The sequence below is a fragment of the Centrocercus urophasianus genome, unplaced genomic scaffold (genome assembly GCF_019232065.1).
Source record: "Centrocercus urophasianus isolate 14NV4802_14NV808 unplaced genomic scaffold, USGS_Curo_1.0 seq_21, whole genome shotgun sequence".
Lineage (NCBI taxonomy): Eukaryota > Metazoa > Chordata > Aves > Galliformes > Phasianidae > Centrocercus > Centrocercus urophasianus.
The window spans coordinates 18664497-18680378 of record NW_024884767.1 but is presented as its reverse complement, the minus strand read 5'-3'; the positions used below and the strand labels follow the sequence as shown (position 1 = coordinate 18680378).

At 37.2% G+C, this 15882-nt stretch overlaps 1 long non-coding RNA gene across 1 annotated transcript; it reads right to left on the bottom strand.

Moving 5' to 3' along the window:
- Positions 1–415: 415 nt before the first annotated feature.
- LOC122162479 lies at positions 416–10935 on the bottom strand. The gene is made up of 3 exons (XR_006169564.1): positions 10856–10935; positions 3636–3771; positions 416–488 (listed from the first exon to the last, which is right to left on the bottom strand). It is a non-coding gene; the product is annotated as an uncharacterized LOC122162479 (long non-coding RNA).
- Between the last annotated feature and the right edge of the window lie 4947 nt (positions 10936–15882).

The window sequence follows — 15882 nt, the reverse complement described above, 5'->3', positions numbered from 1 at the left end:
AGAGTTAAGAAAATTCCTCCAAGCAATCAATTTTTCAAAACAGAACAGTTTCATATATCCCCTTGCTGAATTTGTTGTTACATTGGAAATCTACAATGCCTCTATGTGATCACACAGTCCACATAATGATATGAGGTTTGAAAATGCTTGCCTCTTTTGAAGGTATCCTTTCTTCTTTTGATGCTTGTTTAATCTCCAGATGGATAAATTTGCTGAAGGAAGATCCTTAAATCGTCTAAATTCTATTAAGTTCTCAGTCCTAGAAGATTTCCCACTTCCAAAAAGAACCAAAATATAGTTCTTTGGCTTTCAGTTTCTCAGAGATAAATGGGAACATCCACCTAAGATTAAAGCCTGCTCCAACAAAAACGATGTTTTACCTCTAGTGAAACTCTTTCTGTAATAAATACTGTAATGCTCCTTTTGAGTTCAGTTATCTTGATGATATTAACCACAGTCTGGACAGGTACCAGTGTTCCGAGTGACACCTGCAATTGATCAGAAGGAGAACATCTTTATCAACTATGTTACTGAGGCTCTGTATGGATTTTCTGAACTTGCTACATAACCCACAACTGTGAACAAACTAGAAAATTCAAGCAAGATATAGATGTATGGTTCCAATCAGTTTGTTACTGCTGAAAATCAAAATATATATCTCCGAAAAAAAACAAAATACAATCATTATTTATAAAATTATGCATTCAGGAGCTCTAATTCACATTTCCACACAAGTCTCCACACAGGGCAGATATTAGTTTTTACATGTTTGATTACCACATTTGCTTATGTTCATATTGCCTGGTAAGTTCAGTAGAGTGACAGTGCTCAGAATCCCTCGGACAAGAGGCAAAAGGCAATTTTTATCAGGGAGAAGGAAAGAGACATCAAGATAGAAAACAATCTGACAGTGGTATCAGAGATTGACTGACATTGAGAAGTTCTATGTAGAACTCTGTAAAGATTTAAAAGTAAGTTGTAAAACATCATATTGCAAGAGAAATTAAAGAACGCAGAGCACTGCACAGAGATGAAAATGTTTGAGATATTAATACCCACTGATGAGTTCTACATACAGTAGACAAGGAAAACCAGATAGAAATCATATTAGAGAGTTCTGTGAAGATGTTAGGTCCAACACATATGGTTTCCCCAAACTTACTGAGTTCATCAACTTAATCAGTTTCCAGTTGTGACCTTAAATTTCTTTTGATGCCGTAGGTAATTAAAAATAATTTACTGTAGCATTCCTTTGAAGTAATGTAACACTTTCGTATTATTTACAAGTTCACAACATTAAAAAACATCACAAGTTTTGGTATATCAGTAAGGATATACCAATCAGTAAGGACTTTTATATACGCTAAAGAATAGTTAGTAGCACCAAGTAACAGCATACAGAAATAGCTATTTCAATTTATAAAAATGTCTTTCCATCACTACTTCTGCTGATAGTTTCATTATGGTGATCACAGTCAATAAATTTCAAGTTCTCTTTTGCTTCCTAAGATTATCTATGCTCTTGAATTATTGCCAAGAAGGTCACTTCTAGGTATCTGTTTAAAGAGATAAATGCATCTGAGGACTGAGAATTAGAGTATAGCAACCGTTTTCTTTACGATGCTTCTTCAAAGATCTTTAGCAGGCAAGGACGGAACTGATTTTCACCACCAGAAGTTTGACTTCTCTAAGATAACACAAAGTAAATTTATAGAATTTGTTTAATTTACTATCACTACCAGCACAGTACTAAAGTCTGTGAGTTGATGCCTTGTCTTCAGAAGACCGTAAGTTTTAGAACTTACATAAAAATTCTGATTACTTGGTCTCTTATTTAAATAAACCTTTAACATTCATCCAATTGAATCTCTGGAGTTAGGACTTGAATATAAAATACATAGGACAAATTACAATTTTGTTTTGAGAAACTAAATGAAAACATACACATATATACATATGTGTTGTAAGTATCAAGGTTCCTGCTTTTTGACTTGTATTATTTAGTTACATTCTAACACAAATGTAACTGTGTAAATTAATTATATTCTGTAGTTTTATTTGTGAAATGTGTAGAAAACGATACAGAAACTCTTAGTTGACAAAATTATTGCTTCTTCATCCAAATTTTCAAACCAACATTGCGAAACAGATATAAGGAAAAATAGGTAAACAAGAAAAGATAGGGATTGCAGAGACAGTGAAGTAGCTTCTTTGAAGGGAAAATTTTAAACAGTAACAAACTGTTATTCCTTACAGTCAGCCAGCTTAGCAACCAGTTAGGTAAATCATGAGCAATATTTTTTGTGAATAAAAGCTACAATTGACTGTGAAGCTGGGTGTGCAACCCATCTCTGAAGATTTAGACCTAAGAATCCTTGTTCTGGAGCTTCCACAGATGATAGGTATAATAAGCTGCCTTACAATTTCAAAAAGTCTTTCAAAACTAGAGAGCTTTGCAAGTTCATATGCACACAAATTTACACATATAAAATGCCCTACTTCTAAAGTTAGTTATTAATCACTTAATCAAATATTACATATGAAATCCAGGTGACTATAATAAAGGCATGAAGAACACAACGTACACAATGTGTAGGGTTCAGACAGGAAGACACTAATGAAAATGAGCAGCAAGAAAAGAACTGTAAGCTACATACTCTTTGTAAAGAATTCTGAGGAGAGTCTGGAGCAAGGCAGAGAAAAGAGGTGGGAGCAGTGGTCCTGTAAGTGTCTCAGCTGCCTGAAGCCAATCCTAGAGGCATGATAGAGGATAGCTATTGGAGAACTAAGCAGTGTTGTTGGCACTTGATAGGCCAAAGGGAAATAGTTTCAAACTGTAAGAGGGGAGATTTAGGTTGGATATAACGAAAAAGTCTTCTACAATTAGGGTGGTGAGGCACTGGAACAGGTTGGCCAGTGAGGTGATGGCTGCCTCGTCCCTGGAATCATTCAAGTCCAGTCTGGAAGGGGCATTGAGCAATCTGATCTAGCTGTAGGCATCTCTGTCCATAGAAGAGCAGTTGAACAAGATGGCCTTTAAGCATCGCTTCCAATTCAAACAGTTCTATGGTTTGATATTTAGTTTTGTGAGCTGGATGTTCTTCAAAATAAAAGAGGCAAAGCAGATAAAGAGGAAGTAGACTTCAGAATTTGTTTCAAATTCAGGAGATTTTTGTTTCTATCTTAAAAAAAAATCTTGATTTCTTATTTAGAACAATGGTCGTAAAACACGTTTTCTTTTTTTTCCTGCTGAGAATGAGGGAGGAGTTACTGTATTGTTTTTGTTTTAACACTGTAATGCAGAAGCACCAGAACTTATGCAAAATGTTTACTGATCCCAAAGAGAGTATGTGGAGGAAAATTAACATTAATCATTTTAATAGAGAGGTACCCACTTCGTAAGGGTGGCTGGCAGATAGAGTGTCCATCCTGTGTTTCCACCAGCAGACACTGCTGGCAGCGGACTGGCAAGAGGTCCAACAACGCCCCCTGGCATCATAGCCATAGACAGCAGCAGGAGACAGTGAAGCACAGCATGTCAGAGTAAGTAAGGTCATCCACAGAAAGCAAGATACAGAACAGTTTCTCACAAACAAGTTTCTTCTATCTACATGCAGAAGTTAGAAGTAGTCTACCTGTGTTTCCAAGATAATAAGAATCCTTTTTCATGCGTTGATCATCTGTTCAGCCATCTGTATTTTCCCCACACAAACGTTTATTTCAATCAGATTTTTTAATAAGTTTCCTAAAGAACAGAAGGAAACTGCAAAGCTGCAATTATACAAGAAGAGAAAAGTTTAATCTACTTTGAACCTGAAGACTCCTCTTCTCACCCCTCCCTGACAAAACAAAAACAAACAAACCCACTTAAAATTGAGCACCAGCAACTTAAGACTCTTCTTTTTAGAAACAGTGGTAACAGCTGTGGTGAGTTTCAAGAGTGCAGTACAGTAGCCATATATGATACCAGTTCAGTTGCTAGTGATGTCTACTCCACACCTGTATATCTAGGTACAAATACCCGCTAAATGCTTCATCTTTCACAAAATGAGGTGAAAATTAGAAGCAGAGTTTCCTTTTTCACTATCAAACCTAAGATCAAAAAGAGTTTTACTGTTGCAAAGAGGTACAAAATAGCTTTCCAGAGCTCTTTTCTGATATTCCTGTCTAATATTAGAAAATAATCAGATAAAGATAATCACCAGAACAAAATATTAACTTTCAAGTATTCACATCTATCACACAATAAAGCTATGTAAGCATACACATAGGCTTTTACCTTTTCTCCCTCTAGGTTCTCTGCTTCCTGCTCCCTTTCACTCTGTAAAAAACAGCGGTTCACTGTTGCCTCAAGTAGTAAAATTATTTTTGGAAAGCCCATCTTTCCATGTGATTGTTGAGAACCATCCAGGAAAGATTAGTGCCTGTTGAGACTTTATAGGGCTTAAATTTTCTTTCAACTGTAGGTCATTATCTTGGCAAGTCTTTAAATTCCATTGGCATTATTGCTTTATTAGCCTTCTTTCTACTTATTTTGTCCACCTTCTCAGACTCTGAGCTAACAGTCATTCCTGTATGTTATTTTAATGGTGCATTTTTTTTTTTTCTCTGGTCCACATTTTTTTTTTTTTTTTTTTTTTTTTTTTTTTTTTTTTTTTTTTTTTTAACAGTAAGACATACAACAAAGTGATAATTAAAAAAAAAAAAAAAAAAAAAAAAAAAAAAAAAAAAAAAAAAAAGTCCAACAGTTAAATAAATTGAGAATTGTCTTTTTTCACACCAGAGTGCTTAAGATACACGGAAAACACGCAAAGATATACATTATACTGAAGAAATGTTAAGTGATGGTGAATATGTTAAAACACATCAAGCTGCCCAATCATAGGTTGCTATTATATTCAGTAAATCTTTCTGGTTTTAGCTTTACAGAAGAGGCTCTGCAAGCCAGGTAAATCTAGACATTCAGACACTCAGTGACTATTGACAGTCTTTTTTATCAGCCTATGGATTGAGGCATACAACTTTCCTCAGGCATGTGAGTTTCCTGATTAAACAGATCTGTAGCACTTTGATATATGTTTTCAATTCAAATGTCTGAAGCACAGGAACAAATATCTCCTCAGCTGTAAAGTAATGCCATGTACACTGAATACTGCAGTTTTGCTACTTTGTATCATGACCAAAGAAAAAGAAAATAGTCCAACAGCAAAGGGTTTATGAGCCAGTGCCACATTTTTCCTACCATTTTACAATCCCACAAGTTCCGTTCCATTTGTTATTTCTGGTCAGTTTTTGTAATGGCTTGGTGTGAACTTCTTTCCCCTGAGACTAGTTTTATGATGACCATAATAATCTATCATCTTTTTAGATGACTAATTCACTTATATGACAAAGAGAAATTAGAACTTCCATTTCAGAGTACAGAGCTGAGCTAGTGGCTGCTCTGAAAAACATGACCTAACCAACAACACTAGCATCTTATAAAGTACAAGTTGATTCAGATATCCTCTAAACTACTTTGTTCTGCTTGTAAGACATACACAAAGTAATCAGTGTGCCTGACTTCTCAGTTCCACTGATAATTTAGTTATTATACATAACAACAACTTCGGTATTGGTAGGATTAATCTACATAAATGTAGCTTGTTTTATCTCTTACAGAGTAGTACAGAGTAGTAAAGGAGCATTTTTTGTTTGTTTGTTTTCTTTTTGTTGTTGTTGTCTTTCCCCTCAGCTTTCAATTTCTGGAAGATTTAAACCAATCTCTTCAGGGCAAATTTTTGACATGTAGGGTAGTTTTTGTTACCACTGAGGAAGTGATAAGATAAATTTCATCAGGTAACTCCCCCCCATTTCACCCAATTTGAAATAAATATTTGGGTTTTATGGTTCAAAAAGGAAAAAGATGTAAGTATGTTTGGGGTGAATACAAACCATTAAAATATTATTAAGCGTTTGTAAATTCAAAAAAAAAAAAAAAAGGAAATTCTTAAATGATTCTGTATTTATGCCTTTCATGTATCAAAATTAACATTTCATTGACAAAGTAATCATTTCACAAAAACTTTAGGAATAAAAAGCAGCACTGTTTTGAACTATGTAGATAAATATATTTAAGTACACTCTTAGAGAAATGATATATTTGGCGAATCTTCACAGTGGAGGAGGGAAAAGGATCGTTTCACCTTAATAAGGAAGAGAGAAGATGCCTTCATGAGCAATTAAAGACTTTCAGATAGTGTAATAGAAATAATTTCAAATACCTAATTAAGGTTAAATTGAAAGTCAAAGATTATGATTTCTGCATTACTTTAACTGAAAGAAATTTTTGTTCAAATTAGGTATTAACGAAGTTGGAAATGAAAGTAGGGATTACTAAGGAAATAAAAACATTAAATAGATTTAAGGAAAATAAAACCTTCAACTGAAAACTAAAATTAGTTTTAGATCATGTTTTCAAAAAATTAATCCATTTTAATTTGCTTCAGAGGGCAAATTTTCTGAAAGAAAGAATTATCTCCTATTTCTTCAAAGTACAGTGTTTACTGTGGTAGCTTTTTAATCTGGTGTTGTTAGATTAATGGATATGTTCTTGACAATAATTAGATACAATTGTTTTCACAAACTGGACTGGACCATATTTTTAAAGTTTCTGCTCCAGGAGCATCTACACATACTATGCATACATTTCCATTCATACGTATTTTAATATCACATCACTTTCCTGAAAAACAGTCACAATTTCCTAAATTTCCCTGAGTTCCAGTCTTTTTAACAGCATCTCTATAATTCTTATTGACTAAAAGTCATTATTGAGCAGCTTGTCCATTTTATTAAAGAAAAAATCCAATAATTATAAATGTCTTATTTTTTTGTTTATCTCTTAAAACAGAATATAAATCTGGAATTATATGTGGAATTATAATATTCCACACTACTCTTTAATTTGATGTTTTTAATTCTTTTTCTTTGGGGTAAATGAAAAAGTGCATATTTTATGCTATCCGTAGGCTCAGTTGTTTGCAGATGACCTAAAGGGTTTTCAATGTCCTCATCTAAAAATGTATTTTGTGTCAATTTTTAAAAACTTCTTTTATGAACTCCTTTCAACTTCCTTAGAGTTTATGTTTATTCATTTTGTTCTTACATTCCTTCCTATATCAGAATGAAGGGCTGGCTGTGGCCCTTGTGTATGGATATCACAGTGGCCTACAGAAATAACAACTCACCTCACTGTCTTTTCTCCCTGGACCTACAAGAACAGAGAGTTCTAAGTCAGCCACAAACTTCTCAGCTCAAGTATTGTTGGCATCTCTTCTGCAGGTCCATTCAACACAAGTCAGCTTTCCAGCCAGTTGGCTTCTATCAAAAGGGACTTTGGGGGACTGAGGTGTTTAATAGACAGGGTAGGAGTACAGATGGTGTATTCCTCTATCCCTTCACTACCAGCAAGGGACACTGAGAGGATCAGGAAAACCCACCTGATAAATACACAGCTAAGAGGCGGGTGCTACCAGAGGAATTTCGGCTTTTCTGACCAAAGGACTGTCCATTCTGTACCTGTCCAGATGACTGTTAATGGGGTCCACCTGGTTCAAACGACAAAAAAATGACAGCCCAGGAGCTGTCTTGGCTTGTTTACAGGGCTTTAAACTAGGTATACAGGGGAAAAAAGGAGATAACAAGCCTGCCTACAGCAAGGTGTGGGACACCTAAGTTAAAAGGACACGGTGTTAGCAGGGGCCCTCAGTATTCTTCATGTTATGATGATAATGAAGGCAACAGGGAGATTCAAGGCAAATACTTCAAAGGAATTAAGTAGTTACCCCCTAAAACAGTGACAAGACCAGTTGCTCAGCTGAAGTGGTTCTATACCAATGCATGTAGCATAAGAAACAAACAGGAGAAGCTGGAAGCCACTGCATTGCTGGAAAACTACAATGTAGCTGCTGTCACCTAAGCCTGGTGGGATAATTCCCATGACTGGACTATAATATGAATGACTACAAGATGTTCTGAAAAGAACTAGTCAATGAAGGAGGGAAGGGGATATTATTTTTTGCTTCAAGAAAGGAAAAGATTATGAAGAGCTGTCTCTGAAGAAATGGAAAACCCGTGGGTGAGAGTTACCAAGACAAGAAAGGGAGCCTTGTGGCTGGTGTCTTCTAAAGGCCACCTGATCAACTGAGCCTGTTGATGAAGACTTCTTCCTTAAGCCAAAGAACTTAACCACCCTGGCATCTGCTGGCACAGTGAGCTGCAGGGAATTCAGGAGGCTCCCCGCATGTATCTAGGGTGACTTCTTGAGTCAAGTAACAGACAGACCCAATAGGGGGGAATGCAGTGGTGGACCTATTTTTCACCAATGTAAGTGAATTAATGACATCAGGATTGAAGGCTGTTTGGGCTGGATTGATGATGGAGTGATGATGGTGGAGTTCAAACTCTTGAGGGAGACTGGACAGCCAAAAAGTAAAATCAGGAAGCTTAGTTTTAGGAAAGTAAAATTCCAGCTCAGGGAGTTAGCCAACAAAACAAAAGGAGGGAATAAAAGGAGCAATGGCCCACCTCCTGTAAGAAATTGTGACTACATGAGGAATGTGAACATTCACAAGCCTATGGGTACCAAAGGGGTGCATCCCAGAGTCCTGAGGGAATGGCCTGATGTAGTAGCCAAGTCCTTCTTGATGACATTTGAAAAGTCATGGCAGTCAGATGAAGTGGATGGTGACTGGAAAAAAGGCAAACTCATGCTCATTTATAAGAAGGGTAAAAAGGATGACCTTGGGAACTACTGACTTGTTAGCCTCACCTCTGTGCCAGGGAAGATCATTCTTTTGGAAGCCATGCTAAGGCAAGTGGAAGACAGGAAGGTAACACGGGAAAACCAGCAAGACTTCACAAACTGCAAGTCCTACCTGACCAACATGTTTTTTGATGGCATAACTGCATCAGTGGACATTGATGTCATCTTCCTGGACATCTTCAGTAAAGCCTTTGACATGGTACTCCACAACAGGTACCCTCACTACTAGAACAAGCTGGGGGATGTGAGGATGAAGTGCAGCGCTGCCTACAAGGACCTGGGGGTAGTAGCAGATGGGAAGCTGGGCATGAAGGGCACAGCAGTGCACCTTTCCAACACAGAAAGCCAAAGTCTGCATCAAAAGATGGGTAGCCTGCATATTGAGGGAGCTGATCCTGTTCCACTGCTCTGCGTTGGTGAGGCCTCATCTGGAGAACTGTGCCCAGACATGGAGTGTTCTCAGTTCAGAACAGATGTGGACCTGTTGGACTGTGTCCAGAGGAGGGCCACAAAAATGATGCAAGACAAGGAACACTTCCCGCTATGAGGTCAGACTGAGAGAGCTGGGTCTGTTCAGCCTGTAGAAGAGAAGGTTCTGGGGAGATCTGATAATGGCACTTCAGTATCTAAAGATGGGGCTAAAAGAAGAAAGTGGACAGGTGAATTATGAAGTCTTTTTTCAAGAGTTCTTTTAACATTGATTTTGGGATGTCTTAGCTGAATAATTGTTCCATTTTCAGAGCAAGGTGACAGGAAAAAAAAAAAAAGGAAGAAAAGGAGAGCAGAAACTACAGCAGAATTAAATCAGATACAGCATCAAACTATGTTGAGGAAAATGAAATCAATCACCAACAGATATGAGGAAAATCATTATTACAAGTATATTTTAAGTCCTCTACAATATAGAGCCTTAACTAATTCCTTCAAAATATGTGGACTGAAAACAAGTGAAGTCATAATGGTGTCTTGGAAATAAACTCTTGTTGATTACTCTGAAGAAGAATCAGATCGTTGAGATACTCAGATTTTTTTCCCCTAACCGCTGCCTGTCAGGGGAGAAAGATTAAAATGGTCAGGTGCTAAGATTGCTCAGCTTATTTCTCTGAACATAGTGGGACAAATTGGAATTAGAATACAATGTTTGTAGTTCCATCTGGGATTTACTCTTTTGGGAAAGATCATGAATAGTAATCATTCAATTAATTCAGTGTTTTATGGTATATACCATAGAAACTCGGAGACACCTTTGCTTTCCGATCGGGAATTCAGAGAAACTCAAATGTTGCTTGCTTATCAAAAAGCTGGTTGCTTGCAAAAGAACCAATTTCCCTATAAAGATACCCAATTCCATTCTTTAAAATTACATTAAAAATTCATTTGACCACAAGTTGAATATCTCTGGTCTTTACAGTTAGCATTCATGTACAGAAAACTGCAAGCTAGCATACTTTGCTAACATAACTTTAACATAATTTTGCTTTGGAGAGAAGAAAAGATCTGTCAACAAAATCCACGAGTATATGAAGTTCCTTATCCTCTATCTCTTCTCCCCATAGAGTTTTTGTGGGTGCATCTATTCATCTCTGTGTATCTGTAGAACACTCATATAGCACAGCAATGTACCAACCTATTTTTGCAAGTCAGAAATTACACCCTTCCTTAATGTCATTAAGGAATGACATTATGACCTGCTTAATTTTCACCTTAACACAAATGGAAGGTCATAATTCAACTCATTATTCCAAGTGTTCCCTGCTGGGGAAAAAAAAAAAATAATAAAATCATTTCTTGAGAAAAGGCTTGCCTTTGAAACTCATTATTCTTTGTTAATCTAAATATGGAGAAAATTTCAGCGGTGATTTCACAGTGATATGGAGCTCAGCTCCACCACGCTACTTTCTCACTCCTCTTCCTCAGCTGGTTAAGGAGAGAACGTATGCTGAAAAAGGCTCAGGGTTGAGATAAGGGCAGGGAGATCTCTCTAAGAGATCTAAGAGATTAGGACAGTAAGAACTAAAAAATTTCTTCTCCCCATTCACTTTCTTCTACCTCTTCCTCCTGAGCAGCGCAAGGTAATGGGACGAGGAGGCAGGAATGGGGGCTTCAGTCAGTCCATAACGCTCCGTTCCTCTCCCAGCCTCCCGCGGTTCCCTCCCACGGCTGCCTCCCATCCCCCATCGGTGCCCGCGGGTTTCCCACAGGCCGCAGCTCTTCCGGCACCGCTCCGCCCCGGCTCCGCAGCGCAGGGCCCAACTTCCGGGAGTGGCGGGGCGCTGCTGGAGGCCGCTGCTGGACGCCGGGCTGCTGGGCGCTGTTACCTAAAAGCACTGATGTAAAACATCATTTTAGGAACAGTTTTTATACAACGAGCACATGTTAGCAGACAACAAGCTTGCATCCTTCCGGGCATTTAGAATGTTACTGTTCTGAAAAAATATATTGAGCCAATAGCATCCAGACAAACAGAGAACAGTGAATAGGAAATGTAATGAATGCTCACAACCACGAAAGCTGAAGTCTAAAAGATACAAATCATGAACTTTTGTAAAAGTGTGAAAACACATCAAATTTAAAGCAATTTTCTAAAATCCAAATGGAACAAAAAATTTTTAACAAATAGTGCTTAGTAATTTTCTGCAGAAGATTACAGTATGCTGAATTACTTTTAAGTAAGAGAATGAGCATTATGGAAGTAGTAGTTTTCACGATATTTAAATGACTGTATCACAATAGGACAAAAAAAAACTTATAAAAATTTTGTAACATCATTGTATACTTCTGAAAACAGGAAAAGAAAGTGTAATTTTATAAACCATCTGCAGACTGATATTGCAATTATTTTTCTTGAATGCTCTTTCCTTTCAAATGCCACAGTTGGTTTCCTCTGTTGATGCAGTGGGCTAAGAATTTATGAAATTCATGTCAAGGCTGAAACAAAATTCAGTGCTTTGCCCAAGAGCACATCACCAAAAATGCCATCACAGTTGATGATTAGAACAATAGTCTGCCTGAAGGACAAGTATAATATTGGAGCTGACATATTCTAATAATGAAGAAAAAGTTCTTTAGACTGCCTTAAAATGATAATGTCACTTTAAAAACCCAATGCAAACTGGAAGATTGAGATCCAAAGTAATTTTGTCTGTGTTTGATATTGAAAAGTTTCAGAAGTGTCATTGCCCAGGAGGCTGATGAGCACTATCATCTCTTTCTGAAGCCTTGAGGAAAGATAAGTGGAGATTCAGTCCTTGAAATACTACTGCCACACTGTAGGCATAGAGATAATTTTAAACCTGATTTCTACAGGTGAATGTTTGTCAGTACTTTCCTGATCTAAGATAATTATATGTAAAGTCACTGTTTAATAAACATTAGCAATAAATCTCTTTATCTTTTCCATTTTTAAAACAGTATTCTCCAAGATATCAAGACTAGGAAAGTACTTAAGGAAATATCACTGAAGTCAGGGATATCTAATATAAAATAACTTTAACTGTGAGTTACATCTAATGTAGATCCACACTGCAGTAATACCACATTTATTTCCTTAATCTGATATTATAAATATTCTTACTGTGATAAAGTGGGACAGCATCAGTACTGTGTTGCAACTCAGAAAGCTTACATGTATTTTATTGTAATTTTTACTGACAGACAAGGCAATAGTCAGGTCTACAGGCTAGATCTTCTTTCCATAATCTGCAAGTGACTTCATGTACAAAAGTTCTAAGCAGTGTCATAAACCTACAAATGAATAGTTTAGGAAAGTAGAAGGTAAGATGTCAAGTTCTCTCTGCCCCATACAGTTGAGAGTATAACTTTTTTATTGTTGGCTGTTTTTTGTTTGTTTGGTTGTTTTTGTTTGTTTCCGAGACTGGACATTACATTTAGGTAAAAAGGTAAAGATTTTGTTCACATCTAAGAACTTCTTCACATTTCTAAGAAATGAATAATAGAAACATTTAACTTGAAACATATCTTGAAGTGGTTTCTTAGTTCTCCTCTACTGATGGCTCAGAATGCAATCAGTAGCTGATATGACACTGATTGTATTATTTCAGTAATACTTTCTGTTATCCTGATAAGCACAGCTGATTACTTATTGCAGAATAGTGCATCCCTTTGCTCTTTAGCAAGGAATCATTTTATGAAGGCTGTATTTAGTTTCTGTCTTGTCATGGCTCATTTAAACCAGGAAATACAGTCAGAGGAACATGCAATGCACTTTAAAACTTAATTTCTGGAGCATCTCAGCTGCCATCTTCATATAATGTAATAACTTTCAAAAGGAAAAGGAGATGAGTTTTATTTGAAGTCTTGCTCATTTCTCACTTCTGCACTGAATTCTTCAGATTGTGATTGCTGCCACAACTCATCTGCATGTGTGCAAACACTACTTTCTTAAAAATAAGAATAATACAAAATACCATTGATGTTTGCACTCCTTCAGCTGTCCAGTAAATCACACATATGCAAACTTTTCTTGATCATGCCCCCAGCTCCACAGCTCAGTCTAAATAACGACTGATTTTGTCTTCCCACTGGAAATAGGTCAATGTTGGAAAAACAGACCATTTTCTACAGATACAACACAAGTGTGATTATTTTAGGAATGTAAGCTCTTCAGTTGCAAGCTGCTTGCTTTGCACAGATGTTATTTTTTTACAACATTCAGACCCTGATCAAAGCCTTTTGGAACTAGTAAAGTGTAACTATTAATAGCAATAATAACAACAATAACATGATAGACAGAAGCAACGTTGACTAGGTATGCCATTAAATGGAAGAAGAAAGTGTATCAAACTAAAGTGATTTTCTTTGCAAATATAGAAGACGAAAAGTATCTGGAAACTCTTGATAAGTGATGAGTTATCATACAGGGTAATTGACAATAGAAACACTAGACTGCACGGAGGTACTAGAATAATTTCATCCTATTTACATTTAGTACTGCATAAGGAATTTGTGCAGTTAACTTTGAATAATGTATGCCATTCTGATGACCTTACTAGAGAGTAACGTTCAGTGTAAGAAAAATGAGATTAATATTAAACTATTCAAAGTGCTATCATAAAGATTTTCGGTTTTGGAATATGAAAAGGGAAGATTTTCAGGCAGAAAATAAGAATTTGCATATGAACAGAAAAAGGAAACTACTGCTGCAATGGGCAGGGAAGTAAAAACTTCAGCAGACTTATAATGACAGAAAGTAGAACAGATGTTTTGGGACAGGGAAGGTGACAAACAACCCACTTAGTAACAGGTTCACTTTGTTCATAATCTCTATAATTTAACAAGTATTATTTGGCCTTGGAAGGATACAGGGATGAAGTTCAGAAGTGGAGAGATGGGATCAGAAAAGCCAAAATGTAGACGGAAATGAACAAGGGATGTGAAAAATGATGAGAAGGGATTCTGTAGATGTGAGGCTCCTCCAGATGTAATGTCTTCTATCTTATGATTTTGGACCACAATGTCAGAGGCGGATGTTGGTGGTACAGCAGTAGGGGTTGAACCTTCCTGTCAATATTCCATTACATTTTGGTGCTGTGTGACAGATGGCAGCAGGGGGGCAATCTGACAGAATGGTGTCTGACATGGGCGTGCATATGAAACAAAGGTGTGTTTCTGAATTCCTTCATGCAGAAAAAAAATTGTACCCATCGACAGTCATTGATGCTTGCAGAATGTTTATGGAGACCAAACAGTGCATGTGAGCACACTGATATGGGGGAAAAGGGAGGAGGGTGTTTTATCAGTGAGAACAGTGATATGTGAAAAAAAAGCCATGTTCCAGATGGCCATACACAGCTGTCACACCATGAAATGAAAAGCATCTTGATCAACTCATTTGCAAAAATCAGCAGATTACAATCAGGGAACTGTATGTGGAGCTGAATATCAGCTTCACTGCATTGGAAATGATGGTGGCAACACTGGAGTATTACAATGTTTGTGCCAGATGGGTCCCATGAGTGCTCATATAGAAACAGAAAGAACAGCATATGTAAGTTTGTAAGGACTTGTTGAGTCTGTGCAGTGGTGGCATGTGAATTCCCCATCAAAGAAAAAAATTCCAGTCTCTGTCAAAGAAAGTGATGTGCAGTATCTTTTTCAGACAGGAAAGCAATGATCCTTCTGGATTCTGTGGAACCTGGACAAACCATCGTCTCTGACCTCTGCTTTGTGACACTGACAAAGCTGAAGGCTCAAACTTCCAGAGTCAGACCAGAGAGGAAGACAACTTTTCTCCCGCAACACAACAAAACAGGCCCAGTACTAGTTTGAAGACAATCTTGTCTGTACTGTCCTATCTCACCCATGTTATAGTCTGGATTTGACAGTTTCTGACTTCCATCTGTTGGGGCTGTTGAAAGTTGGACTGCATGGACATTTTCCTAACAACAGTACTACTATAGCAGCTGTGAAACAGTGGCTCACCTTTGCTGTTGCAGATTTCTACAAGCACAGCATGCAGGCTGCTTTTATATTGCTGGGGAAGGTGTGTTGCTAATGTTAGAGACTTGAAAAGTAGCGTTTAGTAGCTGAGAATTTTCACTATCAAATAAGTCATTGTGCTCATTATATTTGTTTAATTTCCACGTGAAGACATAGGAGGAATTACTTTTGGAGTAGTTTTCGTACATTAGTCAGAAAAGGCCAAGAAGAGTGAACCCTCTCTAGTAAATAAGAAAGGAGAACTGGCTTCAACATAGATAGAGAAGGTGAAGGTATTCAATGAGTTCTTTGCCTCAGTCTTCACTGGCAGTCAGGATTCCAACACCTCTCACATCCCTGAACCTCTGTGCTGGGGTAGAGGAGAAAAATCCCTCCCATTGTAAGAGAAGAGCAAATCCAAGATTGTTTCATGGGACTGAGTGTGTTTAAGTCTGGCAAACGGATAACATGTATCCTGTACTGAAGGAAATGACTTGTCTTGTCAAGCTACCCTCCATTATAACAGAAAAGTCCTGGTTATCAGAAGTCCCCAGTGTCTGGCGAAAAGGTAAACATCGCTCCCATTTTTAATAAAGGGAGAAAGGAAGATCTAGGGCCAATAAGTCTCACTTCTATTC